This window comes from Glycine max, chromosome 6 (genome assembly GCF_000004515.6).
Source record: "Glycine max cultivar Williams 82 chromosome 6, Glycine_max_v4.0, whole genome shotgun sequence".
Classification (NCBI taxonomy): Eukaryota; Viridiplantae; Streptophyta; class Magnoliopsida; order Fabales; family Fabaceae; genus Glycine; species Glycine max.
Genome location: NC_038242.2, coordinates 15947647 through 15970640, shown reverse-complemented (window position 1 = coordinate 15970640; position 22994 = coordinate 15947647). Strand labels below are relative to the sequence as shown.

Sequence of the window (22994 nt, the reverse complement as noted above, 5' to 3'; positions counted from 1 at the left end):
ATAAATGCATAAATGAACTATTAATTATCAAGCGTCACGCATGTAACAGCTTAAAAAATAGTTCAATTTGTTTCTCTCCCAAATGAGTAAATTTAAATCACAAGTTTGATAGGCACTTATATACAATAAAGTCAAACACGTTCTTAAATTAATCATAACAAATTATTCGTAAGCTCGTGTCTAATTTCTAAAGCAGCCCTTGCTTTTTTAATATTCTCGAAATCCTTATCTGATTAACCGGAGTCACACGAGTAATAACCACCTCTGGTGTATAATATGATTAGAAATATTCTTAATTACAAATGATGAGAGTATCAACGTACTGTAAGATGTAACATTATCTCTGTTGAATACGATCAAGCAAGATGTTAAAGGAATATGCAGATTACTTTTTGGTGCTCTCTTTAATTGGTTGTTAACATGATGACAAGCAGTGTGAAATTGAGAAAAGAAGTTAGTGGGCATGCTCCTTTTCTACTTTGTCTCTCATATAATGATTAGAGCTGGATCACATAAAGATTATGCTCTTACTTATATATGACAATATTACTCACCTTTTTAATATGGTGATAAAGTTTAAAGTATTTAGGGAAAAAATTAACATAAATATAAAAACAGGGTTGCTGTTCTTTTAAATAAAATTTAGAGAGAATATATATATTGGATAAATAAACAAAGCATGGAAGAGAAAGGGAGAGGAAGTGTAAAACTAGTAATTCTTTTATTATAAATACGAAATTAATAGGATGCCACTGCGATTGCACAAGTTGCATTGATTTTAATTCATGTTCTAAAATGACTTGTAAATTTACTCATAAGTTTATATATACTAAATTTATTAATGTTATGCACACTCGTTAGTTTGATATATACAAATCCTTAATTTTAAATTTAGCCACAACTAAGTTTTTTATTCTTGAGAAAAATTATATTTATTATTTAATTCTTGTAAATATAATCATCATTGTTCAATTATGTCATAATTAATTTATTCTATAATTTTTGTAGCTTAATTATCATTTCTATTTAAAAATTTAATGATTTATAGTAAAATAGAACTATAAAATATTTTTTAACACCAAACATGTGAATGAATTGGCTTGGATAGAGATGACAATGAATTAGGGTGTGGTTGGGCGTGGTTGGGCGAATATGAGCAATAATCCTCCATGTTGGTTAGCATTTATATAGGTGTACTAAATGAAATAACAAATATCACTAGAATGTGGAGTTGAGTCTTAAGAAATTCCAAAGTTTTTTCGAAAGATAGAATACTTTCAAATAATGCTTATCACAAATATGGAGAAAATGTTATTAACTAGAGCATCCTAGCCGTTAAAAACAAATTTTTCACAAAGATAGTTTAAATAAAAATTTATGCGTCCAAAGATAAAATAGAAGCAACGATATATAAACAAGTTATAGCATAGGTTAGAGTAAAAGCACAATATTTATATTAGGTGGCTCAACCTGAGCTATGTCTTATTCTCTTTTACAAAACTATAAAGGATTTCACTAATCAAATTGATTACAAACGAAATTTTATTTTGTCACTCTTTATTACAATGAGTATTCTTTATGTCACTTATGATTTATCCTTAATCTCCCCCCGAGATTAAGAACATCCAGGTATTCTTTGATCATTAAGTCACTTTATAATATTCAAATCTCCCAAAGAGAGGATAAATAATTAACTTTGTTAAGCAAAAAGTGAGACTTTTTAAGTTCTATTTTTTAGCGTCCAATACTTTTGATTAAGATACATCACTTGTGTATTTTTTGATCAATTCTCTTATCTTGTGTTGCTTCTTGAGGTTGTTTTTGCAGGCTTCAGAAAACTATCTGTTGTGGGATCTACACATTCCTCAAATATTTTCATTTTCATTGCTTGTCTCTTCTACCACGTGGTAGCTTGTTGAGGAGAGAGAGAGAGAGAGGACAAAGGTACAATGCTTTCACGTGTAGATTGATATTGTCATTGATGACATTCTCTTTGTCTCCGCCTTTATACACTTGAAATTCAAATGCTAGAATAACATCATAGTTATACATCAAGAGGGAAAATACAAATGCAATATAAAGGAATCATGATCGAGATGCTTTCACATACAAGCAAGACTCCTTCCTTGTTGACTCTCACCCATACCCCCACCCCCTCCTCCAGTTTTCTTATAGCATTGAAATCTACAAGGATGCATTGTATGCCATCATCCACTTTCCCTTTAATTTCTTGAAGCTCATCCCAGAAGCTCCTTTTTTGTGCCAAACTGCATTGAGAGTAGGCATGTATAATACTAATGACTTCCCCCATACATTTCCATCTTCCTTGGATCAAAAAAAGATATCCAGAGCCTACCACACAATCATTAAACTAGAGTATACCTTCCTCCCACAACATAATCACTCCCCCGCATGATTTTTTACAGGTGACTCCTTTCATTTGACCCTTGAATCTCCCCAAATAGTCACACAAACCTTATCCCTAACACCTTCCATTTTAGTCTCTTGTAAGCACACTATGCCTACCTCTCCTTTCTTAATGTACTCTTTTAATAGCCTTCACTTAACCCAACTCCCTAATCCTTTGATATTATAGGTCACAATCTTCATTGACAACTCCCATCCATGGGTCATTTTTGGTTTAGTTACCCACTATTTCTTTCCTTTGTTTGCTTTTTGAGCATATGAGACCTTTTCCCTACGCCTTTCTTCTCCTTGTCCATGTAGTTGTCTCTCTTGTGGCTTGGATCCTCTTATCTTTTCCTTGTCCACAATTTTACAATGGATACTGAATTTAGGTACATGCACAAACAAAATTTTTTCTCCAATGTATATTGCATCGAGTTGCTTTCCTAGCTTTGTAATGTTTCTCACCTTGTCAAACCAAACAAACCTATATTTAAGTATGTTCTTACTCCTTCTAGGGCGTATGAAAATATCCTTAATTGCTCCCAATTTCCTGAAGATATCCCTGTATTACTCTACACATGACTCTCATCTAGTTTGTGAAGAGGAACGTGAATCTCTCCAAGTGGTATATTTTAGTCAGGAGAAAGTTTTTAAAAACTTTCTTGTAACCAAAACATATCACTTGATTTAAAAGATATGAGGACATTCAAATTAAGGAAGGCATCCTTAGATTTTGGAGCACATCTTTTAATTTAAATATATCACTTTTAATTTAATTAAAATTCAAATTTAAATTGACCTTAATGATATGAAAAAGTAAAAAAAAAACATTAATATTAAATCAATAGGATAAATATTTTATTGGTGCTTACAAATATATTTTTTTTCAATTTTAGTTTATTGATCTTTTATCTTTACAAATTTTTAACCTCTACATTTGGTTTGTACAATTAGTCTCTATATATTACAAATACTATAAGGTAACTGAATTTTTTAGCAAAGTTTTCTTGTAAGGAATCGATTTCCACGTGTAGAAATTGATTCCTCCATGTAACAAGGATGGACGGGGGAGAGAGGGGCGTAGGTGCCTTGATCCCTCCCTTAACATTCTTTGTGTATAAATGAAAGAAAAAATAAAAAAATATTAATAAAAAATATATTTTAGAATTAATATTGGATTAAGACTTTTTTAGCAGTAGATTATATCTATAATTTTTTTCATGAAAAAATAATAGATATTTTTAAAACTTATTATTTATTAAATAATTACTATTAGAACTTAAATATTTAAATAATTATGTAAAAAAATCACCCCACCCCCTTGTTACATTCATGAATCTGTCCTTACTGTGCCGATTCCCATAACATAATCAAATTTTATAACAAAATTTAAAATCCTAATCTTTTCAAAATTTGTTTTAAGGATTACCAATTTATGTGATTTCATATAATGCACTATCCTGATTTTTTTTTTTTTACTTTCCATTTGTTTGTTTTGTTGCTATTTTAAATAATAATAATAATAATATTTTTGTATTGTATAACTTTTATTGTATATGGTTTTCAAAATAAAAAATACTATATTTATTTAACAATTTATTCAATATTTTTAATTTATTGACAAAATAACAATTGTTTGTTTAATTTATTTTAGTATAATTGTTTTTTATTTAAATAATTTGATTTTTTAAAATAAATTCTAGTTTAATTTTATATGATTAATGGTTTTTAAAATAAATCATTGATAATATTTTTGTTTTATTTTTATTTGTGTTTATTATCATCTTATTTATTTAATTAATTACAAGATTTAGTAAATATAAAATGTTCTTCACAAGTCAATAAATGTTGATAAAATAAATTACTTTCTTTATTAAATGCTAAGTTGTATATTTATTTTTACATCAAAACAATAAATTTGTTTTTTTACTTAATATTAAATATATAAATAATTTACTAATGTGATTAAGGTATTAATAGTAAATTTTATATATAGAGTTGCTAACCAATAAATATTTATTTTAAGTAATTATTTTTTCATTTATTTTTACTGCTTTTGTAAGAATACCCTGATAAAACAATATTTCAATAGCATTGATTTTGTAAATTTCTAATATATATTTTCATGTTCAATACAATAATATTTGTTAAAAAAATTCTAATATATAGACATTAGTAAAGTCTCTTTTTGTAGTAGTGTATAATATGACATGAGAAGTTTATTGTGTATCTTTAAAACAAAATTATTTGAAAATGTTACGCCAATTGAGTTTTTTTGCTGAAGCCAATTATTTTTTTCACAAGCATGTTTGTTGAAATTTTGAATATATAGATCTCGGTTTTGTTGTGTCATTTTTTTTCCTTAAAACAATAATTAAGATAAAAGTTATTGAATGATATTATATAAATTGAAAACAATTCACTCTTAATTTTAGCTTTACAAAGACTGAGTTATGTACATTTATGTATGTGTGTGATAACTTTATTTTGAAATAGAATCACAACGATGAAAACAAATTAGTGAGGGACGAAGACACATTGCATCTTTGCATTTATAAAAACTTCACAATCTATGTTTTCAATTTATAGAACTTACTACAAAGATTTAGTTGTATGCATGATAATTATAGAAAAAGCCAAAACAATAGCACAATATAAGAGAATAGTAACAACTCATATTCAATGACATGTTTTGGTTGAATAAATATTTTATATAACAACTCATGACTTGTTTTTTTAATAACTATTATGGTTATAACCATGTCAAAATTAAAAAGATAGATATACCACAAAATGAAGACATGATTGGTGTGAAAATATATAAAGCACTCAATTTCGGTTTATAAGTACCCACCATCACGCATAAGATTACCTAACCTAGCTTAAAACAACATTATGAAGATCTTCATTCTCTTTAGCATAACCTTTGCTTATGGTTTCCTTGGAAGTGTTGTCTCAAATGCCAATCCGCTTCCATATGAAGTCATTTTCGACTTTGGTGACTCTATATGGGACACTGGAAATGCTGCTAAGTACCACCAACAAATGCCTAACAATAGTCCTTATGGTTCAACATACTTTAAGCATCCTTGTGGGTGCATGCAAATGGACGACTAATCATAGATTTCATAGGTATTTAAATCTTTTTTGTTGTTTATAGCTTAAATAAAATGTCATTGCGGGAAATGGAGTATATGACACAATACATCTTAGCAATCACATATTGTTGATTAAACTAACCTATGATCATTTTAATTTTAGCTTAGGCATATGGGATGCCAATGTTGCCAACCTATCTAAATCTTACCAAAGCACAAAACATTAACAAAATTTTGCATTCACTGGTTCAACTGCACTTGGTAATGACTTTTTGGAAGAAAGAAGAATCCATGTACCGGAAGTTGCTTATTCATTGAGTACTCAACTTGATTGGTTTAAGAAGCTCAAACGCTCCCTTTGTAAAAGCGTAGAAGGTTTTACCAAAACTCCTTTAGTAATGTTTTTGTCAAATATTTGAAATTTTTTCCAATACAACTAACAATGTTTATTCCTTTTTATGACAGAGTGTGATAGATACTTCAAAAACTCATTGTTTTTAGTGGGGGAGATGGGTGAGAATGACATTAGTGTAATTATTTCATATAAAAATATTACATTACTTCGCAACATGGTTCCCCCAATTGTTGGAGCAATTATTGATACCACCTCTATATGTTATATCAATTTTTTGTCAAATTAAATTTTAACAATTTTAGTTAAACTTGGATTTGAAATATGATTAGTTAGAAAATTAATTTTTTTGTTTCGATTTGCTACAAATTAATTGAAGAAAGAGCGATAAAGCTAGTGGTACCAGGGAACTTCCCAATTGGATGCAATTCTGCTGCTTTGGTAATAGTGAATAGTGATAAGAAAGATGACTATGATCAATTTGGGTGTTTGACAGCTTATAATGCTTTCATCAAATACTATAATAAGCAACTAAAAAAGGCTATAGAGACATTAAGACATGAGAACCCAAATGTTAAGATAACATATTTTGACTATTATGGTGCTACCACACATTTATTTCAAGCATCACAACAATATGGTGGGTTGTGTTTTTATTTTTTATTAGATGAATAATATATAGTTACACGTGATTGCTAATTTTGCAATGCTTCATTTTTATCATGTTCATTAATTTATGTAATTTAGGGTTTTCTTCCAATAAAATCGAGACTTTCAGAGCATGTTGCGGAAAGGGTGAACCTTACAATCTCAGTTTACAAATAGCTTGTGGAAGTCTTGCTGCAATGGTTTGCCCTAATCCTTCAAAACATCTAAATTGGGATGGACCCCATTTTCCTGAAGCAACATATAGGCCAATAGCAAAAGGATTACTTGAGGGACCTTTTGCTAATCCTCCTCTCAAGATAGCTTAGAATTGAAGCAAGAGCGAAGGAAAAATTTAAAAAAAAATAGCTTGTGTCCATATATTTTATACATATTTTTGTAACCGTGGATGACACAAACAAAGAGTAGCTAGAACATGAATCTTGTATTCTTTAGTGGACAATTCATTATTGGTTATTGCATACTTATAATTTGTATTGTTTATATAATATGAAGGACATATTTTCTTGCACAAGAGAAATGGGACCAAAATGAAAAATAAGGTGGAATGAATGGTTATTTTTTAAGACTTTCATCTTGAATCTCAATATTTTGCTCTGTTATAAACATGAAATATACATTGTTGCTTTGTAATGACAACAAGTTTGATGGAATCTTTTTTATCAATAAAAAAATACATTCATTTTTGTTTATTTGTGCACAAAACTCTTTATCAATATAAGAACTTATTTTTTTATGCTCTAGTCGTTGTTAAGAAAACTAGATTCAGTGGTTTGTCTTCTTCAACCGAGAAATAGTTTAATGGCTTGATATACTCATTAATCAAAGAACCAATCACCGTACAATGTTTTATTATAAGTACATTCATTTTTGTATATTTGTGTGCATAACTAAACATAATATTTTTTATGCTCTAACCGTTGTTAAGAAAACTAGATCCATTGGTTTCTCTTCTTCAATAGAGAAATAGTTCAACGGCTTGATAACCTCTTTAACCAGATAGCCAATCACCACGTTCTTTGAATGGAGAGATTTATATCATCGGGAACACAAAAAATTGTCCTCAGATCACGTAGTTTATAGGACAAACTCTTTAAATTATATAGTTTGTGCAAATAAAATAGTAAATCAAAAATTAAAATTGAATCGCAAATAAATCTTCCAAAATCTTTTAACTAAAATATATCACTTTTAATTTAGTTATGATTCAAATTTAAATTGACCTGAATGACATAAAAAAGTTTAAAAAACATTAATATTGAATCAAAAGGTTGAATATCTTATTATGCCTACAGATACATTCTTTTTTCAATTTAAGTCCCTGCAAAATTTTTTTATTGATCCTTTGTTTTCAATTTTTGCAATTTTTTTTTATTGATCTTTTGTGAGTCTCCATATATTACAAACATTATAATGTGACTGATTTTTTTGGCAAAGTTTTCTCCTAGGGAACCGATTCCTCCATATGTAAGAACATATTCCCATAACATAATCAAATTTTATAACAAAATTTAAAATATTAATCTTTTTCCAAATTTGTTTTATATCATCTATTATCTTTGAGGATTACGAATTTATTTAATTCTCTCTTTATAAATCCTTTATAAAGGCTGATTTTCATACTGCAAAAATAATAGAAGAGAAACTTATTAAGCTAAGAGGGCTTATGTTTTCCTTAGCCAGATGCTTACACGGGTTGTGAGTCATAGTGCTTCAATTTGTGATATCTTTATTATTAAAAGTTGTTCATTGTTTTTGTCTTTTTTTTTTTTTTTTGGCAAAATCCAAGGGTGGGTTTCCTTGGTCATTATAGGAAAGGTTTTTCCCAAAGTTCTAAGAGTGGGTTCTCTCATGTTTGCAAGGTGAGTTTCTTGAGCTATTCTATGGTGTGTGATCCTTAGTGGTGATTAGATAGTGAAGTGAGGAGGATCATAGGGTTGAGTTCTCAAGGTGGGTACCTTGCGTGGAAAATGATTGTTGCATTGTAACCTCTAGTTAATCAGTGAAAAACTCTCAAGCATGGCTTGAGGACTGGATTTAGCATCATAGTCGAGTTGTAACCAAATCGGTATAATATTATAGTGCACTATTCTCAAATCCTTCTTTTTTAATTTTCCATTTGTTTGTTTTGTTGATCACTTTTTTTAATAATAAAAGCAACGACAATAATATTAATAAATAGTTTTATTTTCTTATTAAAGTTTCAAGCACTTGATGGACTGACCTACCTTTAGAAATTTAGCCTTAGTAAATAAAAGATAGTTATCTGCAAAGAAGTGAGATATTTGAAGTTCGTTATGAGAGATGGTAACATGACTCCATTGGTTAGCTTGAACTTTCTCTTGGATCAAAAGAACAAGTTTATTCATACATCAAACAAAAAGATAAGGTGACATTAGGTCTCCTTGTCTTAAACTCTTTATAGCAGAACTATCATGAACCTCATTGTTGCATTTCAGAGAAAGGAAATATTCTTTTGTTCAACTCATAATGAAGTTGATAATTTGCTGAGAAAATCCAGATTCAGATAAAGTAAGCTGCAAAAACTCTCAATCAACTCCATCATAGACATTTTCAAAATCAATCTGGAGTATAATGTGTCCAATTTTAATTACCTTACTTCTGATGCATGTAATAAACAATTTCCTGAACTACGAGAGCATTGTCAGAGCTACCTCTGTTTGAGATAAAACTGCTTGGAAGAGGTCTAATAATTTGATAGAAAACTTATTTAAAAGCTTATGGTAGACCTAAATAAACATGAAGAGTATTAACAACATACTTCTTCTTCACCAAAAAAAAATAGTTCTTCTAACAACTCTTTATTAGACAAACTCAATTGGTCAAACTTTATTATAAACTACAAAAGCATGACTGAAACCCATTAAATGAGAAATGAGTCTCCAAAATTTTCATGGTTTCAAATAAATAGGTTTCAAAAGAATATACATTAAATCATGTGTTGCTTGCATTTTTCAAATAAACATTAGCCGAAACCTATGATCACAATACTTGGCATCTGCATTTGTCTCATTCACTTTGATCGGTTCATACCCTCCAAATTAAGATTTTTTTTTTTTGTACGTAGTTTTGTTCTTCCATTTATAAGTTCCCCATTAGCTAACGATATATTAATTACTCTAATGTATATTTTAGGGTTTAACTTTAATATGCTCTTAATTTTAAAAAAAATACTATAAATTAATTAAAAATAACTTTACATATCATTTTTAAATTAATTATTTTAAAAATCAATAATCTTAGTATAACATCAACGTGTCATTGGTTAAGTAAAACTGAGTTAGATCTTTTTAAGTAAGTTCATAAGCCGTCATGTCATAATGACAAAAACAATCTTGTTATACATAATAATTAATCAAAGTTAAGTTTTCAACATAGGAGCCTTGAATCATTTGCCTTTTGGGCCTAAGATTTTATTTTCTTAAAAAAAGAGAAGAAAGAAAGCGCATTAAAGTTACACAACGATCTTTTCCCTATCTTTTCTTCCTTTTTGGTTGCCTTTTTATCTGAAAGATCAAGTTGGAGAACAAAATGTCGCGAGATTTGAGTTGAGTGAGAAAGGGCATGGCAATATGGAAAGAAAGACGTACGTGAATATGCTTTTTCGTATGTGATCAATATGGAAAGTGCACTAGTACTCTCGTAAAGACTTGGAACTTTGTTTTAAAATTCATTTTTTATATATTATCTTTACTTCTTTTGTTCTTCATGAAAATATATGTAGAAAGAAAATCAACTGGGCCATCCCCTAAAAAAAAAAACTGTCTAATTGTGTGGGGGTGTTAATTTGTATTAGATTGGCTCGATACGAGGACCAAACACAATAAAACTAAGACTGTAATAATGGGTGAAAAATTCAAAATGTATTTTCTCGGTCCGTCCTATATATATATAGATATATATATATATATATATATATATATATATATATATATATATATATATATATATATATATATATGTTGAGTATAAAAAAATGCCTCATGTCATATATTGGTGTTAATTATTTGATCATGACAATATCGCAAGTTTGAAAATTAAATAAATGATTGGATAGTCTACCATAGTACCATGTTTAAGGGGAAACGAATGTAATATCGTGTCGATGAAGGACCCCAAGAATTCCTTACATGGACATACGGTGTATGCATCCTCGTCCCATTATAGACCAATGATATATATTAGTATTACTATTTTTTTTCTCAGATCAAATATTCCTGGTGTTGTTTAATTTAATGGATCAAAGATTAATCTCATTAGCAATGCGTGTGATTATTGTTGACTCAAAAAAAATTTACACATACTAAAACATAAATTTTTCCGTTAAATAAATCATTCTCACTTATATAAACACAATAAGACCTTACACTACTACATCAATCCTTTAAATTTATTATTAATCTATTCTAATAATATGGGATCAACTTTTTTTTAATTATTCTAAGTATCTTACTTGGTAGTTTTATTTGAGTCAGAGGAATTTTTATTTTCAGTTTTTTAATTTTTATTCTTAATAAATTAATTTGGCATATTTTCTTTAAGAAAGTTGTAAGTTTTACCATCCTTCCTTTTACCTCTAATAATATATTGCACTTTTTGTTTCCAAATTTTTTTGACAAATTTTACATTTAATTTTTTTTATAAATTTTGCTCTTAACTTTTATGCTTATAAATGGACAAATCAACCGGATAAAATTGTCAACTTTCTTAAAAAATAGGAAATAAAATACATCAAATTAATTTATTGAGATGAAATTTGTCAAAAATTATAAAATTAAAGGTAAAAAATACAATTAAGCCTAAAAAATTTCTTTTAGAAACATTCAACATAAATTCTTGGAACTTAAAATTAAGATTACTAATTAAACTAAACAAATTCTTAAAATTAAGAACAAATTCGTATCAATTGATGCATACAACTGGAGAGTAATGGAATAAGTTTATGATTATTCATAAGAAAATAGTTGTTCAATTAAAAAGCCAACCAAGGCAGGTTGCATAGCAGAGCTAAGCCGTTGTATTTTGGATGATTATTAAACTCTATGTTTACGTTAGTCAATGGTCTTTGTCTGATGATGAGGAGCGCATAATAAGAATTTAGCCGTTCGTGATTTGAAACAGCACATATTCTTTAATTGAAGAGTGAAGTAGTGTGACGATGAATGAAAATTTTTCATCAAGAAAAAGTAAAAACCAGTGTGTGTTGTCCTTGCAATTGTAATTTCTTATCCCACATGATTGTTTCAATTATGCCATATTGAAAGATTAGTTGGAGACATTGATTGGTCCCCTGACAGCTTGTCTCTATTAGATAAAAGAAATAAAGGCATAACAATTGAAGGTTGGGAGTAATATATTAGAAACTGAGCTGCCTAACATTGTCCTTTTCGTAACCATATTTATATCTGTCCATATCAACTTTCTCTTCCACTTTAAGACATGTCCAAATCATATGGGTGTGGATTATTACGTTTTTGTGATAACCAGAAAGATGGGCATTAATAGGATAAGGTCGTTGGATTTACCAAACCTTAACAAAAAGATCCATGTTTAAAACAAAAGTTTAATTCTATTTTTCATTCCCACTTTATAGTATGAAATGGGGCTTACTATTTTTTTTTTTCCTTTACAACTTTACTTTTTTGGATTTATACTTTTCTTTCTTAATTTAAATTTTGACTTATAAAAGTTTTTGCTTTTGTTGTTAAATAACATTATTAACTAATAATATAACAACAACATTGATAATTCAATAATTTATTACATTATTAAGAAATTAAATACAACGGTCATATATAATTTTTTTATAAATTATATCTTTAATCCATTAATTATTTAAACTAGTTAATGATCTCACGTTAATAGAAGTAAATTAAAAACATAGTTATGTTTATAAAAAATATATATAATTAACCTGTTGGATTCCTTGACGTGGTAAACCACTTGAATGTTCAAGTCATTATTAACTAATAATTTAACAATAATATTGATAATTCAATAATTTATTACATTTTAAAGAAATTAGATACAACAATCATATATAATTTTTTTTTGGTAAAGTATGTCTTTAATTCATCAATTGTTCAAAACAATTGATAATATGCCGCTAACTTGTTAGATTCTTTGATATGGTAAATTACTTGATTGCTCACATCATTGTTACATCATCAATTAATATTGTTACTTATTAGTTAATGCACTGAAGGGACTAAAAGTGATGATGAAAAAAATGGAAACTTTGACCCATTAAAATTTAGATTAGGGACTAAAAACATGAATCCGAACAAAATTAAGAAAAAATATAATAAATTGTTCAAAAATTCAATTTTGTTTTTTCTATTTTTTGAACAAACTTGGTTTACTATTAATTTAACTAATGTACAACATACAAAATAAAAATTTATTTTTATATGAATAAAATTTATAATAAATAGTTTTTTTAAATATATAAATTATATCATAAATTAAGTATTTTGAATATACATATATATAAATTATGATTTATATTTATGATAAATAAATTATATTATGATATAATATTTTTTTAACTTTTTGATTATTTCTATTTTTAAAAAAATATTAAAATCCAATTTATAAATAAAGATGAAAAGAATAAATTAAAGAAATAAGTGATTAAGAAAATTAAATATATAAATAAAGACAAAATGAGAGTGATTTGAGATAGCTGAGAAATATTTGTTTAACTAATTGTTAAACTAAATTAAATTTAAAACTAAAATTAGGAAATATATTTGAAAAATAACTGTTCAATATATTATTAAGATAAGATGCATGTCTCAATGAAAGCTATAAGAAATCCTTAAAAAAAACCCTCGTTTTAGAAAAATCTCAAAGTCGATTCTATTAAAGAAGAATTCCTAAAATCACTTTCGTTTAAGATAACTATTCTAAGTTATATAAAGAAAAAACTATGCAATTTTGATCTATTCATTAACTTGGCATTAATATTTAATTATATTTGATAAAAATGTTAATGTCACACTCTTGTGTGCTGCTGCGTTAACAATCTCATGTTTATACATGTGGCACTTTCCTGCACTATTACGTTAGTATATCCATATTGACGTGAGACTTTCTTCTACTTTTTATATCAACATTTTTGTAAAATATATAAACTAAACAGATAAATTAAAGTTAATGACAACAGGAGGAATAGAAGTATAATTTTGTTTTAAAAGAAAAAAAGTTGGGTATGGTATCCAAGACAAATGATTCAGACTGTAGTGGGTAATCAAAAATAAAGGTTGGTGATGAACAAGAGAAAGAAGACAAGTGCTTAGTGGCATGGCACAACATAGGGGTTGCTATCAGTTTCACTATGGGGTTCCCCATATAAACTCAGCCATTCCCTTGCAAAAGAATCACTATGACCTCACAAGTCTTGAAAACAGGAGATCGATATATATGGTTGTTGGTGCCTCTTTTTCTTTGATCACAAGCACACACACACTCTCTCTCCTCTCTAATGCTCTCCATGTGCAAGGGAGAACATGAACATAATCGATGTGCCTATTTGCATTGCAAGTGTCTAAAGTGTAAACTATAATAATGTGAACCCGACCATTATTCCCATCCAACCGGATCATCCATTTTTCTATCTTTTTTTTCTCTTCTAAGATATTTGAAAAAAATAGATGTACTATAATAGTTTTACACCATTATCAGATTTAATTTATTATATATAATAAGTTTATTGACTTTCTTTTTATTTTTTTAAAGTTATATCAATAATAATATAAAATAAAAAAATATTATATGAGAGAAAATTATTTTATATAAAATATTTTTTCTCATAATATATGTTTTCACGTAAAACTTTTCTCTTTTCCACCAAACAAACGATAATGGAAATATTAAAATCGTACAACTCCTAAACACAATCAATTATGACTTTTGGGACGGAATGATTCGAACATTACAGTATCATCATCACCATCAATCTAGCAAACTACTAATTACTATTATAAATTGTGGTGCATTTATAAATCTTGTCACAGTGTCACCACCAATAATTTAGCTAAATATCAACAGTTTATGAACAGGGCCACATAACATAACATATATATGTATAGGAGAACATTCCACCTTTCGTCACCCATTTCTTATTTAAAAACCATTAACTGATTTTTTTTTCTGGCAAGTTTTATTGACGAGTCACCTATCGGTTTACATATGAAACCAGTACCTATTGAGAAATAATTTAAGAATTCTTGGTGTTTTCCCTTTGTCTCCTTGCTAAAAGGATCGTAGTCTGAGTCTTGTATATTTTTTTTAATGTTTGATCTGAGTCACAATATTGTATTTTTTTTTTAATGTTTGACTCGTCTTATTTGGATTAAAACCGGACATACAAGACCACTGAAATAGTTTTTTTTTTTTGCTTAGTGTGAAATAGTTAAACTCTTCTCACTAAGTTCACAAAATTGTATGTTTCACATAAGAAAATGTCTATTCATCTTTATTGGTACTTGTGTTACTAATTACTAGCTAGTACTTACATCATAAAAAAAATGTGTTTCAAAATTAAGTAAAATTAAGTTTGAACTATTGAACATAATTAAATTGTGTATTCAAAATTTCTCAGTTACTGATTTTCCATTAGAGCATATACATAGTGAGAAGAATTGGTTTTGAAAATAAAAACACACCCTAATACTACTTGTTATACATGCCCATTCCATTTTGATTTTTCTTCTTCCCATGCAGAACATGTTGTCGTGTGTGTGGGGTTGGGCGAACATTGTTTCCATCTTCTGGCCCTACATTGTATTCCCTGGCCCAATATAAAAATAAGTAATTGTATCATTTGAAGATGGTCTTATAGCCCACCAAAAAATCGAAACCAGGTTTTGTAGTTCGGACCATAAGAAAAAGGTCTTGTCCATCAGTTCTGCAATTTTTATTTTTATTTTGTTGGAATTTTGTCACAACAATGGTAGGGAAATATAAGATTCCACGCCATGAATTTTATGTTAGTCCATTAGTGTGCACTGCTTTATATTCTAGCTCTCGACTGTTTCCATTATGATTTTTCTTTCCTGTCGTTTTTGCTCATTAAATTCTCTGTAATGCAGTAAGTTTCGAAGCTAGATTTTAAATAATAATTCTATTATTTATTTGGAATTTTTGACGGGTGAATAACTCATAATTTATGGTCACACCTAGATAGAGGGGTGTGTTAAAAGTTTCACATGGCTGGTAGTCATGAGAAAAAAATAGGGCATGTTGAAGTCCCACGTGTTGAGATAAGCAATATAAATGAGGAGCAATCCTTACCCTATAAGTCAATTTTGTAGGATTGAATTAAGCTTATCAAAAAATTCACTTTCTGAAATATGTTGAAACCTGAAGAGACTGTTTCAAATAATACTTGGTATTAAATTTAGAGAGACTTGTGTAAAAACAATGTTAGGATAGAAAGACATAAAGATAATACACTTGTCGAAAAGGGAGGTATATTAACAAAATATGGAGTTTTATATATCAATTGCCTGAAAAAATTAGCCCGTAGTAAATTGGCCCAATCATCTTGAAAACATTAGCCCATTGTAAATTGGCCCTAATGTGCTAATTTGACACGGATTGACAATCTTTTTTTATGTAGGAAAAGAATTGGCAACAATGAATAAAGGGCATTGCTTTATGCATCTAGCACTGTTGCTGGTACACCCAACAAAATAAGGAAATTTCATTTTTTTCCTTTCTATAAAGTTGATACGGATTGATAAATCTGTAAGCCTAATACGGATTGGCCAATCCGTAAGCCTCACAAGATTGGGATCAGACTTGTGACTTTCACATTATTAGCACGAGGTTTTAATCAACTAAGCTAATAGGTCAATTATGTTATAAAATAATTAATGTTATTATATATAACAATAAATTTTTTAATGTATATTTAATGTACATGTAAATTTAGATGATAAATTGTGACAATTAATTTCAATCTAATAATTAATTTGTTTACATATATAAATTGTAAACAAAAAACATAGGTGTCATAAAAATTTTTATGTGTAAACAAATTAATTATTAGATCAAAATTAATTTTCACAAATTTTGTTATCTGTATTTACATGTGCATCAAATATACATTAGAAATTTTATTGTTATATATAGCGACATTAATTATTTTATAACATAATTGGTCTATTAGGTCAATTGGTTAGAGTATCGTGCTAATAAATTCATAAAATATATTTTTGAATTTTTTTTAAAAAAAAATCGTTTGGCCATCCATAAACCCAATATGAATTGACCAATCTGTAAGGGCAAAAATGAAATTTTGTTAAGTGTACCAGCAATTATGTTGGGTGCATAAAGTAATGCCCATCAATAAATTATAGGAGATTGGTTGATTCACATCCATAAGCTTACACATGTCAAGGAATTTTAAAATTGAGAAACCAAGAGAGTAAAAATAGAGAATTTTAAAATTGAATATATATATATATATATATATATATATATATATATATATATATATATATATATATATATATTCAACCATCTTGTATTTGTCCGTACCAGCCAAAAAAAAATTATTTGCATAATTTCCACCCTTTTAATTCCATGACAGTTGTCTTCCAAGTGTGTTGCATGAAATAAAGAGCAGAGTTCTCATGATGTGTAGAATAAAGATTGTCATGGTGTACAAATTGAACCATTAGAAGAAATGAATTGAAATACAATAAAAAATTTAGAAAAATATTGATAACACATTTCGGGTTCGAACTTTCCATATCTACATAATTTGGACGGTATGAATACCTAATACCTAGGTGATAACAATGAAACTTTCCAATGCCAAATGCTTTATTGAATTTATAAGACTAGACACTAACATGTACAAAAGGGTGACACTGACAACCAAACCAGTTTAGTGCTTGAACCACTTTCAATGTCCTTTTTTAGTTAATTGAGCCTGAACTAATTGAATTTAGGCTGCTACTTGGGGCACCCAGCAAATGCTGGGACACCCAACATCTTTTAAAAATGTCATTATAAATAGGATGTTTCGTTTTTTATTTCTGTAATGCTTTTTTTTTCCGCAAAATCTCACACCCTTAGTGTAAGTTGTTTTTGTTAGCTTTTGATAGTTTCCTTTTTTGAGCGTTTTTTGTCTCTAGTGGTGTACGTGCATTGTTGACAAAGATATGGTGAAGTTGGGTGGTTATTTGTTACAGGAGAAGACGAAGTACACAAAAAAAATTTAGAAACATACGGATTATTGATCGGTATAGTTCATACAGATTGACAATCCATATGGCCATACAAATTGTCGATCCATAGGTTTTATTTTTTTTAAAATTATATAAAAAAATTCTGAATTATATATTTAATTGTTGTGTAGTGTAATTTTTTTTAATAGTTTTAGCAATTTTAGAAATGTTGATTTGGTGATATTATTTTATAGTGGTATAAAAAATGTATTAGTAATTAGGTTGGTAAAAAAATGATAATATATATAAACTTTTAAAAATTGCTAAAACTAACATTAGATTGGTTAAAAATTAATTTAGTAATTAATTAAAAATAATTTAGTAATTAGATTGGTAAAAGTAATATTAGATTGCTAAAACAATTTTGAGTATACATTTAACTGAATTATGTATTTATATGTTTAACTGAATGATGTATTTATTAGAATTGATATGATATTTATTAAATGATGTATTTATTAGAATTTATATGATATTTTAATGAAGATATGTAGTGAAAATTTAGTCTGTGCTAAATGATGTACAATACTTTTTATTTTATTTTGTATAGAACTATATTTATGTCGATAACAATTAAGGTGATTGTATAATTTTTTTAATTTATATATTTTTTATCATTGAATTTGTTAAATGTTTTATTAAGATGAATGAAGAACAGTGGATGTATGATAATATCATGTCTGAAGAAGTTGGTATGAATGTTGAAAATGAGGAAGATGTTGGCGTGAAAGTAGAACACGTTGATTGCTCTGATGCTTTTAATACTTTTGAGGTATTTGTGTAATTTGTTGTTGGTACAGTAATTATGTTACATAAATGTTTGTTGATCTCAAACCTTTTTTGAATTGTGTTATAGTTGCTTGCTAGTCGTGATGAAGTTTTACATTGGGTTCGATCGGTGGCTCATAACATTGGATTTGTTGTCGTGATAATGAGGTCAGACACCAATACTAGTGTTAGAGGAAAGACCTTATTTCTATTAATAGTTTGCAAAAGGAGTGGTGAGTATAGACATAAGAAGATTGATTTGGTAAGAACATGCACTAGCACTAGAAAATGTGGATGCTCGTTTAAATTGTGTGCGGAACCAGTTTTGGGAGGAGAATGATGGATGGTGAAGTTAATTTGTGGGGTTTACAATCATGAAATGGAAAAGTCATTAGTTGGAAATCCATATGCGGGTCGACTGACTAAAGATGAGAAGATTGTTGTTGTTGATATGACGAAGTCCATGTTGAAGCCAAGAAATATTCTCTTGACATTGAAGGAGCACAATGCCAACAGTTATACAACAATCAAACAAATTTACAATGCCAGACATGCTTATCATTCTTTCATAAGACGGAGTAACACTGAAATGCAATAACTCATGATGTTGCTTGACATAGATCAATATATTCACTGGCATAGGATGAGGGATGAAAATGTTGTACGTGACTTATTTTGGAGTCATCCTGATGCAATCAAATTAACCAATTCTTGTAATTTGTTTTTTTTATTGACAGTACCTATAAAAAAAATAGGTACAAATTGTCATTGCTTGATATAGTTGGTGTTACAGCAATTGGAATGACATTATCCACTACTTTTGCTTTCTTGGGAGGAGAACGTCTTAATAATGTTGTTTGGGCTCTACAACAATTTCAGGGTCTTTTCATGAGAGTTGATGCACTCCCTGGGTTATTGTTATCAACAGAGATTTGTCTTTGATGAATGCAGTGAAAATTATATTCCCGGGTGCTACGAACTTGCTGTGTCGGTTTCACATTGACAAGAATGTGAAAGCAAAGTGAAAACCTTGGTTGCTCAAAAGAATGCATGAGATTATGTCATGGAGGCTTGGGGGAGTTTGGTTGATTGTCCATGTGAGAGTTCTTTTGATGAATACCTTAAAAACTTTGAAATGGCTTGCTCTCTGTGGCCTATGTTTATGGACTATGTGTGTTAAACATGGGTAATTCCGCACAAAAAAAAATTTGTGAAAGCATGGACCAACAAAGTGATGCATCTAGGAAACACAACCACTAACAGGTATGAATATTGTTTTTTGTTTGTGTTGATTTGTTTAAGTGTTGACTTCAATGAAAATGTTACGATTGTTTATACATTGTTGTATATTTCATTTGTATGGTTAAGAGTGCTCAATGGTCATTAAAGAGACTCCTACAAAACTCCATTGGTGACATATGCAGTATTTGGGAAGCAATGAATAACATGATAACACTTCAACACACCTAAATTAAAGCATCTTTTGAGACAAGCACACACGTGGTTAGGCATGTGTTTAAAGTTAACTTGTACAAAAAACTACCTGACATGGTATCAAGGTACGCTTTAAATCAAATTGTTGCTGAGTATGAGTGTGTACCTTATGCAAGCAAAAACCCTTCACGTTGTGGATGTGTCATAAAGACTACCCTCGGTCTTTCATGTGCATACGAGTTGTCTAAATATGTTGTTGGCTCCATACCTCTTGAGACAATCCATATTTTTTGGCGGAGACTTATTTTTCAGATCAAGGGTTATGTGAAGCAGAAGTGACCATAACTGAGGAGATGAAAAACATATCGAAATAATTTGAACAGCTCGATGTTTGTGGCAAAGTACATTTGAAGACAAAGCTGCTAGAAATTATTTATCTTGATCTGAACTCTATGTGTCCTCCTCCAGAAAAGGTGAAGACCAAGGTTGCTCCAAAACAACCGTTGAACAAACAACAAAAGTCAACAGAACATGATCCGTCTTATTGAGAGTATGTTGTTGCATTACACTCTATGTAAAATAGTAATTCTTCAGTGAAACATAGTGCATCATAATCTGAGCAATCGATACAGAGACGGAATAGTCCAATGTTGGATCAATTTCATCCGTGCATCCAGGATTCTATTGAAAACATTATTGATGTCAAAGCGGATGATAACTGTGGTTATCGGACAATAGCTACCTTATTGGGTATGGGTGAAGAATCATGATCATTGGTGCGTAACTATATGCATAAAGAATTGACAAGCTGATCGGAAGAGTATATCAGCCTGCTTGGTGGCATAGAGAGATTTGAGGAATTAAAACATTCCTTACTAGTTAACAGATTATCTATGGTGCGTAAGTTTATTGTTATGTCACTTTTTGTTAAAATAACATTTAAGTAACCGTTATTTGTTGTCTGTACATGTAGGTTACCATGGATAAGTAGATGAATATTACAGATATGAGATATGTCATTGCTTCACGATACAACGTGGTCGTTGTTTCTCTTTCATGACAACAAAGCATGATATTTTTTCCTTTTAGAAGTCAGTCACCACCACTAGATTCTTCTGTGCATCACGTAATATACATTGGTCATGTGTATGAGAATCATTTTGTATAGGTAATTGCATAATTATGATGTTAGTGTGAGTACTGACAATGTAGTTGGTTATCTTACATTGAATCTGCTTGTCGTTATGTAACAGATTTTTTTACGAGACCATTGTCCTTTACCACCATTGGCGTTGTTGTGGAATACACATTGTCATTATCAGGCAAAGCAGTTGCCCACCCCATACATTGGTAGAATGCAATATTACACAAATTTGTCTAGGCTGAAAAATGAATTTGTTGATTTAGGTGAAGAATAACGTTTCTGTAAATAATAATTTTGTTGACATTCGTAATTTTGTTGACATTTCTGTAAATAATATTTTTCCCACTAATTATTTGTAAAAGTTAGGACATAATTAAGTACTTTGAAAATAATAAAAATACGGTTTCATTAGCTAATTAACACGAATTTAAACATCACATTAACTTACAACATAGTTGAAACAAACAGAAAAAACTACAATTAACTAATACTAATTTTGTATTGAATCATGTTGCAACCGATATATGTCGTCTTCCATTTTGATTACTGATTTACTAAAAACAGCTAAAATTTCTATTGGGTCAAATTGTTTATAGTAGTTAGACTGTACTAAGACCTTCAACACGTCATCGTCAGTTTTCAACTCAATAATTTCTAATTTCATAACTTTGTCTGAGTACTCAAAATGACCTAGATGTCGAAAAAACAATGGTCTTACCGTTTATGATTCATGAATACCATAAAACAGAATCCCTTGAGGTGCAACTTGCTTGATCACATCCTTCAGTCGGTCGATGCTACATCCCAAAGGAATGTCAAATCTTTTTGGATTTTTTCTTGTGAACGAGTAACCTACGATGTTGTGTTGACGTGACATGTTCCACCTCCTGTTGTAATATAGCAGGGCATCATGAGTATGAGTCATAGTGGCTTGAAGTAAGTTTAATATACCATCCGATGTTCTACCAATGATGCATAATAACTCAATTGGACCAACACAAGAGTATTGATCATTACACATTAACATTGTGTTAACATCATCATTTTTCAATTGCATACATTGAAAGACAAATTGGTTACCTGCATTAGCAAATTGCCGCATCCAAATATTGATCATTGGTTAGTTGAAGGGTATTGTGCATTCTGCTTTTTAGTGTTTCAAAACCACAATCATTAGGTACTCAAATGGGTATCAGAGTGGAACTTTGAAAATAAACACCAGATTCGTTGTGAATAATCTATTCATTTGGAAAAATAAGATCTAACTTGGAGTTGACAATGGTTTGACTGCTTGTTTCTTCCAAAAATGTCATAGTTTCTTGTAGAATTTTGGTTTCTAAAAGATTGGACGAGAATGTGTGATTGTTGAGAGTGCTGGTGTGGTATATATAGATATTGTTCAATGAGACCGCTTGCGTTATTTTTTTTTAAAAATAGACGCGTGTCACTTGCTATGTGTTATCAAGTACAACAATGTTGTGTCATGCTTTAATTTTGCATCAGACATGCATTGTTACTATCAGAACTAAAATAACTGAGTAGTCATTTCTATGTTAGTATTCCTTTTTTTAAACAAACGCATGAAATTCACATTGTGTTGTCAAATTTGAAAATGATTTATGATGCTTAAATGTTGCAAAAAACATACATTCGTAATTTGTTATGGACGAATTAAGTTATTCCTTAAATCAACATTAACGGATAATTAACGATAAACTGATAACAAAAATTTGAATAAAATAAATAAAATGCACCAAAATTATAAATTAACCAAATGTTAGTGTTAATACATAAATGTACCAAATAAATAAATTTTCCATAAAATAAAATTGACATATATAAGGGAAAACAAAACAGCT

The 22994-nt window shown here is 29.1% G+C and overlaps 1 pseudogene; it reads left to right on the top strand.

Annotated features, from left to right (window-relative positions):
- The first annotated feature begins 5304 nt into the window (after positions 1-5304).
- Positions 5305-6833, top strand: LOC100789041 (GDSL esterase/lipase At5g45910-like; annotated as a pseudogene).
- Positions 6834-22994: the final 16161 nt, after the last annotated feature.